Below are 10,938 nucleotides of genomic sequence, written 5' to 3'. Positions count from 1 at the left end.
GGAGATTTTCTTAGTACCAACTGAGCATGGTTTAAACACCACAGCCTACCTGAGTATTGTTGTTGACCGTGTCCATCCCTTTATGACCACAGTGTACCCATCTTCTGATGGCTACTTCCAGCAGGATAACGCACCATGTCACAAAGCTCACATCATCTCAAACATGGCAGTGAGTTCACTGTACTCCAGTGGCCTCCACAGTCACCAGATCTCAGTCCAATAGAGCACCTTTGGGATGTGCTGGAACGGGAGATTCTCATCGTGGATGTGCAGCCGACAAATCTGCAGCAACTGTGTGATGTCATCATGTCAATATGGACCAAAGTCTCTGAGGAATGTTTCCAGCACCTTGTTGAGTCTATGACACCAAGAATTAAGGCAGCTCTGAAGGCAAGTGGCCGGTGTGTGTATAGCTATGTAGATATGTGTGAATGTATTTGTACAGCATGATGTAGTTTGTCATAAGATCCCTGTAGTTCTGACTCACTATGCTGATGTTTATAGTATTTGCTTTTGTCTTGTTTCAGTGTTTTTACCAGTTTAAATCACCTGGTCCGTTTGTTTTGGAGAGGAAGAGACCTCTGTGGATAATATGGCTTACGGTAAAAACCTCATCAACAATGAACACTGAAGGAATTCTACCTGAGAGAAGTTTCAGCTGGTTGCAATCTGCAATCATCGCCACTATAGATGCATTTAAGTCTTTAACACTGAACCTTTATGATTAAAACGCAAAGAAAAACTTCAAATGTCCTCACAAGTCTGTTGTGGTCTGGCTGTGTCACAGGACGCTGTGGAAGAAAATAAAACACAATGTGAATGGAACTGAAGTAATAAAACCAGCAAACAAACTGAGCCTGACAAACTCAAATTGACCATCAAAGAGTAAATGAATGTAGTCAGTGAACATTATTCCTCACTATGATAAGAACACCACTAAACTTGTAGCCACACGTGGCAGCAGCTGTCTGGAGGACGGTGCTTTTAGTTTAACATGAGCAAATCCTTTGTTCCTTTTTTCTATGTGTGCTCACAATGTCCAAAAAAGCACAAAAGCAGAACATGTGAAGAGCGTCTGCACATTGCTCCCATTAACATATAGGTCTATTTCATAACATCAAGTGACGTTTCAAGTGTCAAACTCTTGAGACAAAGAATACACACACCTTCAAATACCTACGAGGCCAGGTCACCTGACTGCTCACCTGACTGCTCACCTGGTCCTGGTCTGGTGGGGAGTTATGAAGCACATGCACCCTCAGGTGTGGGGAGTCTGCTTCCTGGCGCCAGTAAGCCTGGAACAAACATTCAAATATTCAGTAATGCATTCATACAAGTCAAGTTTAGGAACTATCATCATTCATTTTTAGGCAACTGCATTTCAAATGTTGCCTCAAACTCACCTTTATCCACAACCTTGGTAAATTAATTCAGTATGAGAGTTACAATTCAAACATATGCAGTTTAATTATTTGGTGTGCTGCCTCTGATGGCCTTTGAACATGTAGGCTACAGTAGCTACAGGAAGTAGGAGGGACAGGACTTGTTATTAGCATTTAGCTCCACTAGATGGCGCCACAGAGCCATTAAACTGCAGCAGCATCTCAGACGGAGTTTTTCAACAGGTTGATAAACTGAACTACATCAACAGGGATCTTTATAACTATGTGACTACGGATTTTAATGCTGTGTGACGTTCAGAGCCAGCAGCTCTTCCTCATACTTCTGACCAACAACAGGAAGTCGCCATCTTAAATACCCATGACGCCGGCACAAGTCATGTGACATCATTAAATAAAACGAAAGAATACATTATATATTACATGTATTCATCAATAACAGTCAGTTCATCAGAGATTACTAAAGAGACTGACACTAGAACCATCTGTGTGCACAGTTTTAGGAGCTGTTTTTACATGTTTTGCATTTTCTAATTGCATTTTTAACATCATTTTGGTTGCAGGTCTAATGGTACATGTATGTATTTGTCCAAAACTCTTTAGTTTTTCTGTCTTCTTTGGTTTAGTGTGCCGGCAATAAGGAAGCGTCACTATCACGTGATCCAAGTAATTACTGTTGAATTGGCCTAATACACTCCAATAAGGTCCACGTCTTAGCGTGTGTGGAACGTAAGTAACAGAGACAAGAGAAAGTTCACAGGACAGAGAGTGGTGGATGGTGCAGACCGTGTTCATCTGAAGTTAGGTCAAGTTATTTCTCTGGAAACACAAACATTTTATTAGGGATGCATGATAATATGGGCACATCATCAGTACTGCTCCATATTGGCTTTAAAATGAACTATTTGAATTGGCCAACATGCTTTTTTATTTTGCACGATGAATGAATATCACATACGTTGAAGAGTACTGTATTTCATGTCTCCATCTGCTGGTGGGCCGTCACTATAAGAGCATGCATGTATGATATGATGTTAATTCCACCACAGAAGAGACTTGATGATCACTAAAATTAGCTGCTGAAGAGTGGATCGCTATCGGTTATCGGTCAAATGAGTCGTTTCATAACGGCATATCCGATATTGGCAAAAAAATCCAATATCATGCATCCCTATCTTGAATGCATATACAAGGCTTCAGCCCTGCTAAAATATTCATCTTGTTTTACAGTTTTGATGCCTCCTCATGGGCGATTGCCGTGGCCAGAGGCATTATGTTTTTGGGTTGTTCTTCCAAACGTCTGTCTGTACCAGCGTGTGTCCGTCAGTCCCATCCTTGTGAACGTAATATCTCAAGAATGCCTGAAGGGAGTGTCCTCAAATTTGGCACAAACGTCCACTTGGACTCAATAATTAAAGAGAAAGTTCCGTTTTTTACAACCTGGACCTTATTTCTGGCATTAAATACAGTTGTTTACTCACCCAGATAAGTTTGGTGTCATTTGGAGTCATTCGGAAGATATTTAGATCCGTGAGAGCCGCGTACATCCATATAGTGGGAATGACAATGAGGCTCTAAATAACACATTATCTTCCGCGAAACTCGTTCACTTCACCAATATGTTTTTATGAATCGCTAGAGTTCATCATCATCCGGGTCATTTATACTGACCTACTAACCTGGCAGGGATCTGCTGAAATGTGACTGCCCCCTGTAACTCAGGAATACAAGGGGTGACATTCACAGTATTTTATGGATTAATACTAGAAGTCACCAGATGCAGGCACAGTTAATTTGGTCAGTGTCACCCCTTGTATTCCTGAGTTACAGGGGGCAATCACATTTTGGCAGGGGTCTGCCAAAATGTGACTGCCCCCTGTAACTCAGGAATACAAGGGGTGACATTCACAGTATTTTATGGATTAATACTAGACGTCACCAGATGCAGGCACAGTTAATTTGGTCGATGTCACCCCTTGTATTCCTGAGTTACAGGGGGCAGTGACATTTTGGCAGGGGTCTGCCAAATTTTGGCTGAGGTCTGCCGAAATGTGACTGCCCCCTGTAACTCAGGAATACAAGGGGTGACATTCACAGTATTTTATGGATTAATGCTAGAAGTCACCAGATGCAGGCAAAGTTAATTTGGTCAGTGTCACACCTTGTATTCCTGAGTTACAGGGTGCAGTCACATTTTGGATGGGGTCTGCCAAATTTTGGCAGGGGTCTGCCGAAATGTGACTAACCCTCTAATTCAGGAATACAAGGGGTGACATTCACAGTATTTTATGGATTAATACTAGACGTCACCAGATGCAGGCACAGTTAATTTGGTCGATGTCACCCCTTGTATTCCTGAGTTACAGGGGGCAGTGACATTTTGGCAGGGGTCTGCCGAAATGTGACTGCCCCTGTAACTCAGGAATACAAAGAGTGACATTTACAGTATTTTATAGATTAATACTAGACATCACCAGATGCAGGCACAGTTAATTTGGTCAGTGTCACCCCTTGTATTCCTGAGTTACAGGGGGCAATCACATTTTGGCAGGGGTCTGCAAAATTTTGGCAGGGGTCTGACAAAATGTAACTGCCCCCTGTAACTCAGGAATACAAAGGGTGACATTTACAGTATTTTATTGATTAATACCAGAAGTCACCAGATGCAGACACAGTTAATTTGGTCAATGTCACAGCTTGTATTCCTGAGTTACAGGGTGCAGTCACATATTGGCAGGGGTCTGCCAAATTTTGTCTGGGGTCTGCCGAAATGTGGCTGCCCCCTGTAACTCAGGAATACAAGGGGTGACATTCACAGTATTTTATGGATTAATACTAGAAGTCACCAGATGCAGGGACAGTGAATTTGGTCAATGTCACCCCTTGTTTTCCTGAGTTACAGGGGGCAGTCATTTTGGCAGGGGTCTGCTGAAATGTGACTGCCCCTGTAACTCAGGAATACAAAGGGTGACATTTACAATATTTTACAGATTAATACTAGAAGTCACCAGATGCAGGAACAGTTAATTTGGTCAGTGTCACCCCTTGTATTCCTGAGTTACAGGGGGCAATCACATTTTGGCAGGGGTCTGCCAAATTTTGGCAGGGGTCTGCCAAAATGTAACTGCCCCCTGTAACTCAGGACTACAAGGGGTGACATTCACAGTATTTTATGGATTAATACTAGAAGTCACCAGATGCAGGCAAAGTTAATTTGGTCAGTGTCACCCCTTGTATTCCTGAGTTACAGGGTGCAGTCACATTTTGGCAGGGGTCTGCTAAATTTTGGCAGGGGTCTGCCGAAATGTGACTAACCCTCTAATTCAGGAATACAAGGGGTGACATTCACAGTATTTTATGGATTAATACTAGACGTCACCAGATGCAGGCACAGTTAATTTGGTCGATGTCACCCCTTGTATTCCTGAGTTACAGGGGGCAGTGACATTTTGGCTGGGGTCTGCCGAAATGTGATTGCCCCTGTAACTCAGGAATTCAAAGGGTGACATGTACAGTATTTTATAGATTAATACTAGAAGTCACCAGATGCAGACACAGTTAATTTGGTCAATGTCACACCTTGTATTTCTGAGTTACAGGGTGCAGTCACATTTTGGTAGGGGTCTGCCGAAATGTGACTGCCCCCTGTAACTCAGGAATACAAAGGGTGACATTTACAGTATTTTACAGATTAATACTAGAAGTCACCAGATGCAGACACAGTTAATTTGGTCAATGTCACACCTTGTATTCCTGAGTAACAGGGGGCAATCACATTTTGGCAGGGGTCTGCCGAAATGTGACTGCCCCTGTAACTCAGGAAAACAAGGGGTGACATTCACAGTATTTTATTGATTAATACCAGAAGTCACCAGATGCAGACACAGTTAATGTTGTCAATGTCACAGCTTGTATTCCTGAGTTACAGGGTGCAGTCACATATTGGCAGGGGTCTGCCAAATTTTGTCTGGGGTCTGCCGAAATGTGGCTGCCCCCTGTAACTCAGGAATACAAGGGGTGACATTCACAGTATTTTATTGATTAATACTAGAAGTCACCAGATGCAGGCAAAGTTAATTTGGTCAGTGTCACCCCTTGTATTTCTGAGTTACAGGGGGCAATCACATTTTGGCAGGGGTCTGCCGAAATGTGACTGCCCCTGTAACTCAGGAATACAAAGGGTGACATTTACAATATTTTACAGATTAATACTAGAAGTCACCAGATGCAGGAACAGTTAATTTGGTCAGTGTCACCCCTTGTATTCCTGAGTTACAGGGGGCAGTGACATTTTGGAAGGGGTCTGCCAAATTTTGGCAGGGGTCTGCCGAAATGTGACTAAACCCTGTAACTCAGGAAAACAAGGGGTGACAATCACAGCATTTTCTGGATTAATACTAGAAGTCACCAGATGCAGGCACAGTGAATTTGGTCAATGTCACCCATGTTTTCCTGAGTTACAGGGGGCAGTCACATTTTGGAAGGGGTCTGCCAAATTTTGGCAGGGGTCTGCCGAAATGTGACTGCAACCTGTAACTCAGAAATATAAGAGGTGACATTCACAGTATTTTCTCGATTAATACTAGAAGTCACCAGATGCAGGCACAGTGAATTTGGTCAGTGTCACCCCTTGTTTTCCTGAGTTACAGGGGGCAGTGACATTTTGGCAGGGGTCTGCCGAAATGTGACTGCCCCTGTAACTCAGGAATTCAAAGGGTGACATGTACAGTATTTTATAGATTAATACTAGAAGTCACCAGATGCAGACACAGTTAATTTGGTCAATGTCACACCTTGTATTCCTGAGTAACAGGGGGCAATCACATTTTGGCAGGGGTCTGCCGAAATGTGACTGCCCCTGTAACTCAGGAAAACAAGGGTTGACATTCACAGTATTTTATGGATCAATACTAGAAGTCACCAGATGCAGGCACAGTTAATTTTGTCAATGTCACCCCTTGTATTCCTGAGTTACAGGGGGCAATCACATTTTGGCAGGGGTCTGCCGAAATGTGACTGCCCCTGTAACTCAGGAATTCAAAGGGTGACATGTACAGTATTTTATAGATTAATACTAGAAGTCACCAGATGCAGACACAGTTAATTTGGTCAATGTCACACCTTGTATTCCTGAGTTACAGGGTGCAGTCACATATTGGCAGGGGTCTGCCAAATTTTGTCTGGGGTCTGCCGAAATGTGACTGCCCCCTGTAACTCAGGAATACAAAGTGTGACATTCACAGTATTTTATTGATTAATACTAGAAGTCACCAGATGCAGGCAAAGTTAATTTGGTCAGTGTCACCCCTTGTATTCCTGAGTTACAGGGTGCAGTCACATTTTGGCAGGGGTCTGCTAAATTTTGGCAGGGGTCTGCCGAAACGTGACTGCCCCTGTAACTCAGGAATACAAAGGGTGACATTTACAGTATTTTATAGATTAATACTAGACGTCACCAGATGCAGGCAAAGTTAATTTGGTCCTTTCACCCCTTGTATTCCTGAGTTACAGGGTGCAGTGACATTTTGGCAGGGGTCTGCCGAAATGTGACTGCACCCTGTAACTTAGGATTAATATCGTAATTGCTATTGTGTGTATATCTGTATATCTGTATATCTACTCCTTGTCGTGGATCCTCCATGAAAAGCACTTTTTAATTTTTCATCATTCATCATGTGATTGTTATTTAATATGACATCAAAGCTCTCCGCATTCATTTCCTCATCCTCATTATAAAATCATTCAAACAAAAGTGGTTGAGCATTTAAATATAACTTTATTTGTAGGTTAAAGCGGTATAAATTCACATTTCAAATCATGTTTTAACATCAGCAGCAACAACAACAACAACAACAACAACAATAATAATAATAACAGTGGCAAGGGAAAACACCTACCCTCATCTCATAATTGTTTATTCAAAGAGTTCTAGGTTGTTGCTATGACAGATGGACAGACGTAACTAGTAGACTTTGAAAACATCAGGTTTCTACACAGGTATAACAGAAAGGTGGACAAAATGCACGGATGTGTTTGGCAATGACTGGTGCCTATTTGTTATTGAACGATGTTTAATAAAGGAGAAGGTGGAAAGACATTCTTTTTGTAATGACGCATCCGCACTGTTCTCTCTCTGTTATATATTCCATAGCCTAAATACTGTGGAGAGACAGTCTCTTCACTTACAGAAACTAAACAGACCAACACTGCCCCCCAGCAAACCTAATAAGTATTGATGCACGCTCCCGACGGTGGCAGTCGATTTTCGGCATGCAGTCTCTTTTCGGCACAACACCGGTGTCTGCTATTTGGATGCGCGTCTCCCCCGCCTGCATTTCTTCATCCTCTTCTGTCTGCTTTCCTGTGGTTGTATAAAAAAGAGGGATTGCTCGCTGTGAAGTCACTCTCCACAGAGGAGTCGTTGTGGCTGTTTCAGATGTCTGGGATAAACACACGTTTCTTGAACTGCCAATGGTAAATCTAGCTTCTCAAGTAATCCTCCGTGTCACGTTTGTCCTTTTTCAGTTTGATGCTGAGTAGCTTCTCTTTATATTTGCAGACAGTGTCCTTTATGGAGCGTTCAATGGAAGGGAGAGTGGACCTGTTTCATAATCTCAGCCTTCACTGTGCTTGCTTCCATCGACACCTGATCGATAATGAGTAACATTAAATGGAGGAAGTCTTTATTGAAAAGCTCACCTCATCATTTAATAAAGTTCTCATCTGATCTCCCTGTTGTTGGCTGATGCGTAAACCCCAGGGGATTTTCTTGTCTCTCCAGTATTGGCTCAAAGTTGAGCCATGCATAAAGAGGCGTGTCTCTTTGCAGTCTCTCCAACGTTGCATCTGCGTCTTCGGAAGCCTCAGCGCCTTCCATACGGACAGCAGGGAACAAAATCCTTTTGGCATCCTCACAGGAGACTCAGACGTCGCTGCGCAGTTATCTGTCAGTGTTGATCTCTTGAAAAGAGCTCGTGGTAAAGCGTGGGATAAAAAGCAATACTTGGCACATCTGTTTCCAAACAGGTGCGTAGGAGAGGGACGAGAAGAATACAACTTGTAGAAAAGACTCCCGCACACCGTCTCACTTGCAAAAATAATGATTTCAATGCTGCAACGTTTCGGTGACTAGACCTTCATCAGGCAAACAGTTGTGTAACAAAGAGAAGCCATCTTAAGTAGGAGTGGCTGTGAGTTTGACATTAGTCACATGACCCACGTGCAGTGGAAAGGCTAAATACCAAACATCAATTAGTGTAACAATCAACATTATACATAGAAAAAGAGGAATAAAGAAGTCAAATTAAAAACTGCTCAGTGACAATCTTAAACATCGCCCAACAAGTTGACATTAGATAGGTACGTTCTTGAGAATAAATGCTTAAGTCCTTATTGTTAACTTGCATTCTCTAAAAACATACATATCCAAATCTGGAAGGTACATTAAAAAATGAAGCTATAGGGGTTGTTTACATCAAGAATAAGCATCAACACACAAATAGGAAACTTGATAATAAATGCAACAAGGCCTCCACAATGTCACAGAGTAAAGATGACGTCAGACAATAGTCACATTACACTCCGCCCTACCAAGACTGTATCCTATAAACTAAGTGGGTTCTGATCAAAACATCTGACTTCAGTGCTGTTAACCCTTTGTTGAACAGAGAGCGCCATCTAGTGGGCCCAGAAGATAAAGACAAAGCTTCATGAGGCTTCATTTGCTCATCACTACTTGTCGCCTACTTTACTTGAGTATTTCCATTTTCTGATACTTTATAGGCCACTTTTTACTCCACTACATCTCAGAGGGAAATATTGGACTTTTTACTCCACTATATTTATTTGATAACTTCAGTTACTTTATAGATTATTAATACAAAATACCATCAACTAATAAATGATATTATTATAGATTAAACTACGCAGCAGTTTATAAAGTCATTAAAATGAGCTCCATCTTTACCAGCTGCAACATTAAAGTGATGAACACATGAATGCATCAATAATTATAATCCATAATATAAATGGAGCATTCTGCATAATGAGCACTTTAACTTTTGCTACTTTAAGTGTATTTTGATGCTGATACTTTTGTACTTTTACTCTAGTAACATTTTGAATAAAGAACCAGTAATGGAGTATTTTTATAGTGTGGATATACTATTTTCACTTACAGTAAAAGATGTGAATACTGTGAGCACTGGAAATATGGAACAGTATTCTGATGATTTAATGCTAAAATATGGGTGCACCGTCATGAAAACAAAAAATATAAAGTTCTTCCTTTTGGATTGGAACGTCAATTAATGTTTAAGGAGCATCAAATTATCTCCATCTACTGGTGACTAAAAGTAACTACAACAACACTGTGTTTAAAACACACAATAACAATAAAGTACAACAGTTGACAAAAGTCCTTTTGTATAATTTATTTGAATCACCTCACTATTATACAGTATACACACAAACACACACACACACACACACACACACACACACACACACACAGACTGATGCTGCTACTTCAATGTCTCTGGATCATCAGGACACAGCTGATCCTCTCATGGCCACCATCTGATGAGAGAAGAAGACAAGAGAAGTTATAAAGCAGCTGTCAGTCAGTGATGCAGCACATCCAGTATAAAGACCAGTAGGGACTTCCTGTTCAGAGCAGAGTGGAGCGGCTGTGTAGCGTAGTCGGCTTCCTTCCAGCTCTCATGTTAACGTGTTGGAGTGAACACACTGAGCTGGAAGCTCACAGACCTGCAGAGACTTTGGGCATCAAGTCTGTTTATTCTGCAGATTTCACTCAAGTACACAGTGTAAATAAACTGCTGAGAGTCCTGAACGCATCATGGCTGCACAAACAGAGGGATTCACTTTAATGATGGATTTACTGAGTCTGTTAGAACAAATGACTGATGGACAGATATATCATGTTAAATGTTCTACATGTTCATCCAAAGACTGAACAGCAACACATCAGCTGTGATTACTGGACTTCAGCAGAGCTTCTGCTCTGTATAAAGAACACATGGTTACTAAATGTAATGATGGTTCTATAAAATAAGAGCCAGTGATTTTTAGGCTTCAGTCAGACTGATCTCAGAGCTGTGACAAAGATGAAGACAACAAACACTTTAAAGAGGACATATTATGCTCATTAACAGCTTCATATTTGGATTCTGGGTTTCTACTACAACCTGTTTACATGCTTTAATGTTCAAACTAGCATTACCGCCTCATAGTTGTATGCCTTATAAAGAAATCTTAGCTTCAGTAGAAAAAGCCGTTGAACACAGGGTATTCACAACAGTCTGAAGTCTGAGGTTTTTGTTCACAGGGATTACTTTTACATACATTTACCTCATTATCTGAAACTTTGGCCACATTTAATACCAACATCCTTCATTGTAACACTATAGGCTATATAAAACACACACACACACACACACACACACACACACACACACACACACACACACACACACACACACACAGAAACACACACACACAAACAGGAAAGTATACAGGT

General features: G+C 41.5%; 2 long non-coding RNA genes across 3 annotated transcripts in view; one reads left to right on the top strand and one right to left on the bottom strand.

Annotated features, from left to right (window-relative positions):
• Positions 1–10,887, top strand: part of LOC125883995 (uncharacterized) — a 32,356-nt gene extending 21,469 nt beyond the window's left edge. The window contains exon 2 of the long non-coding RNA XR_007448624.1: positions 9,384–10,887. This is a non-coding gene — a long non-coding RNA (uncharacterized LOC125883995). The remainder of the gene's footprint in view (positions 1–9,383) is intronic.
• Positions 750–1,513, bottom strand: LOC125883996 (uncharacterized). 2 transcript variants are annotated; one of them, XR_007448626.1, is made up of 3 exons: positions 1,404–1,513; positions 1,206–1,295; positions 750–791 (listed from the first exon to the last, which is right to left on the bottom strand). It is a non-coding gene; the product is annotated as an uncharacterized LOC125883996 (long non-coding RNA). The 2 variants fall into 2 exon arrangements; XR_007448625.1 differs by having other exon boundaries at positions 764–791; positions 1,167–1,295.
• Positions 10,888–10,938: the final 51 nt, after the last annotated feature.

This window comes from Epinephelus fuscoguttatus, linkage group LG23 (assembly GCF_011397635.1).
Source record: "Epinephelus fuscoguttatus linkage group LG23, E.fuscoguttatus.final_Chr_v1".
NCBI classification, from domain to species: Eukaryota; Metazoa; Chordata; class Actinopteri; order Perciformes; family Serranidae; genus Epinephelus; species Epinephelus fuscoguttatus.
The sequence above is the reverse complement of the archived record's forward strand: the minus strand, read 5'-3'. Positions and strand labels throughout refer to the sequence as shown.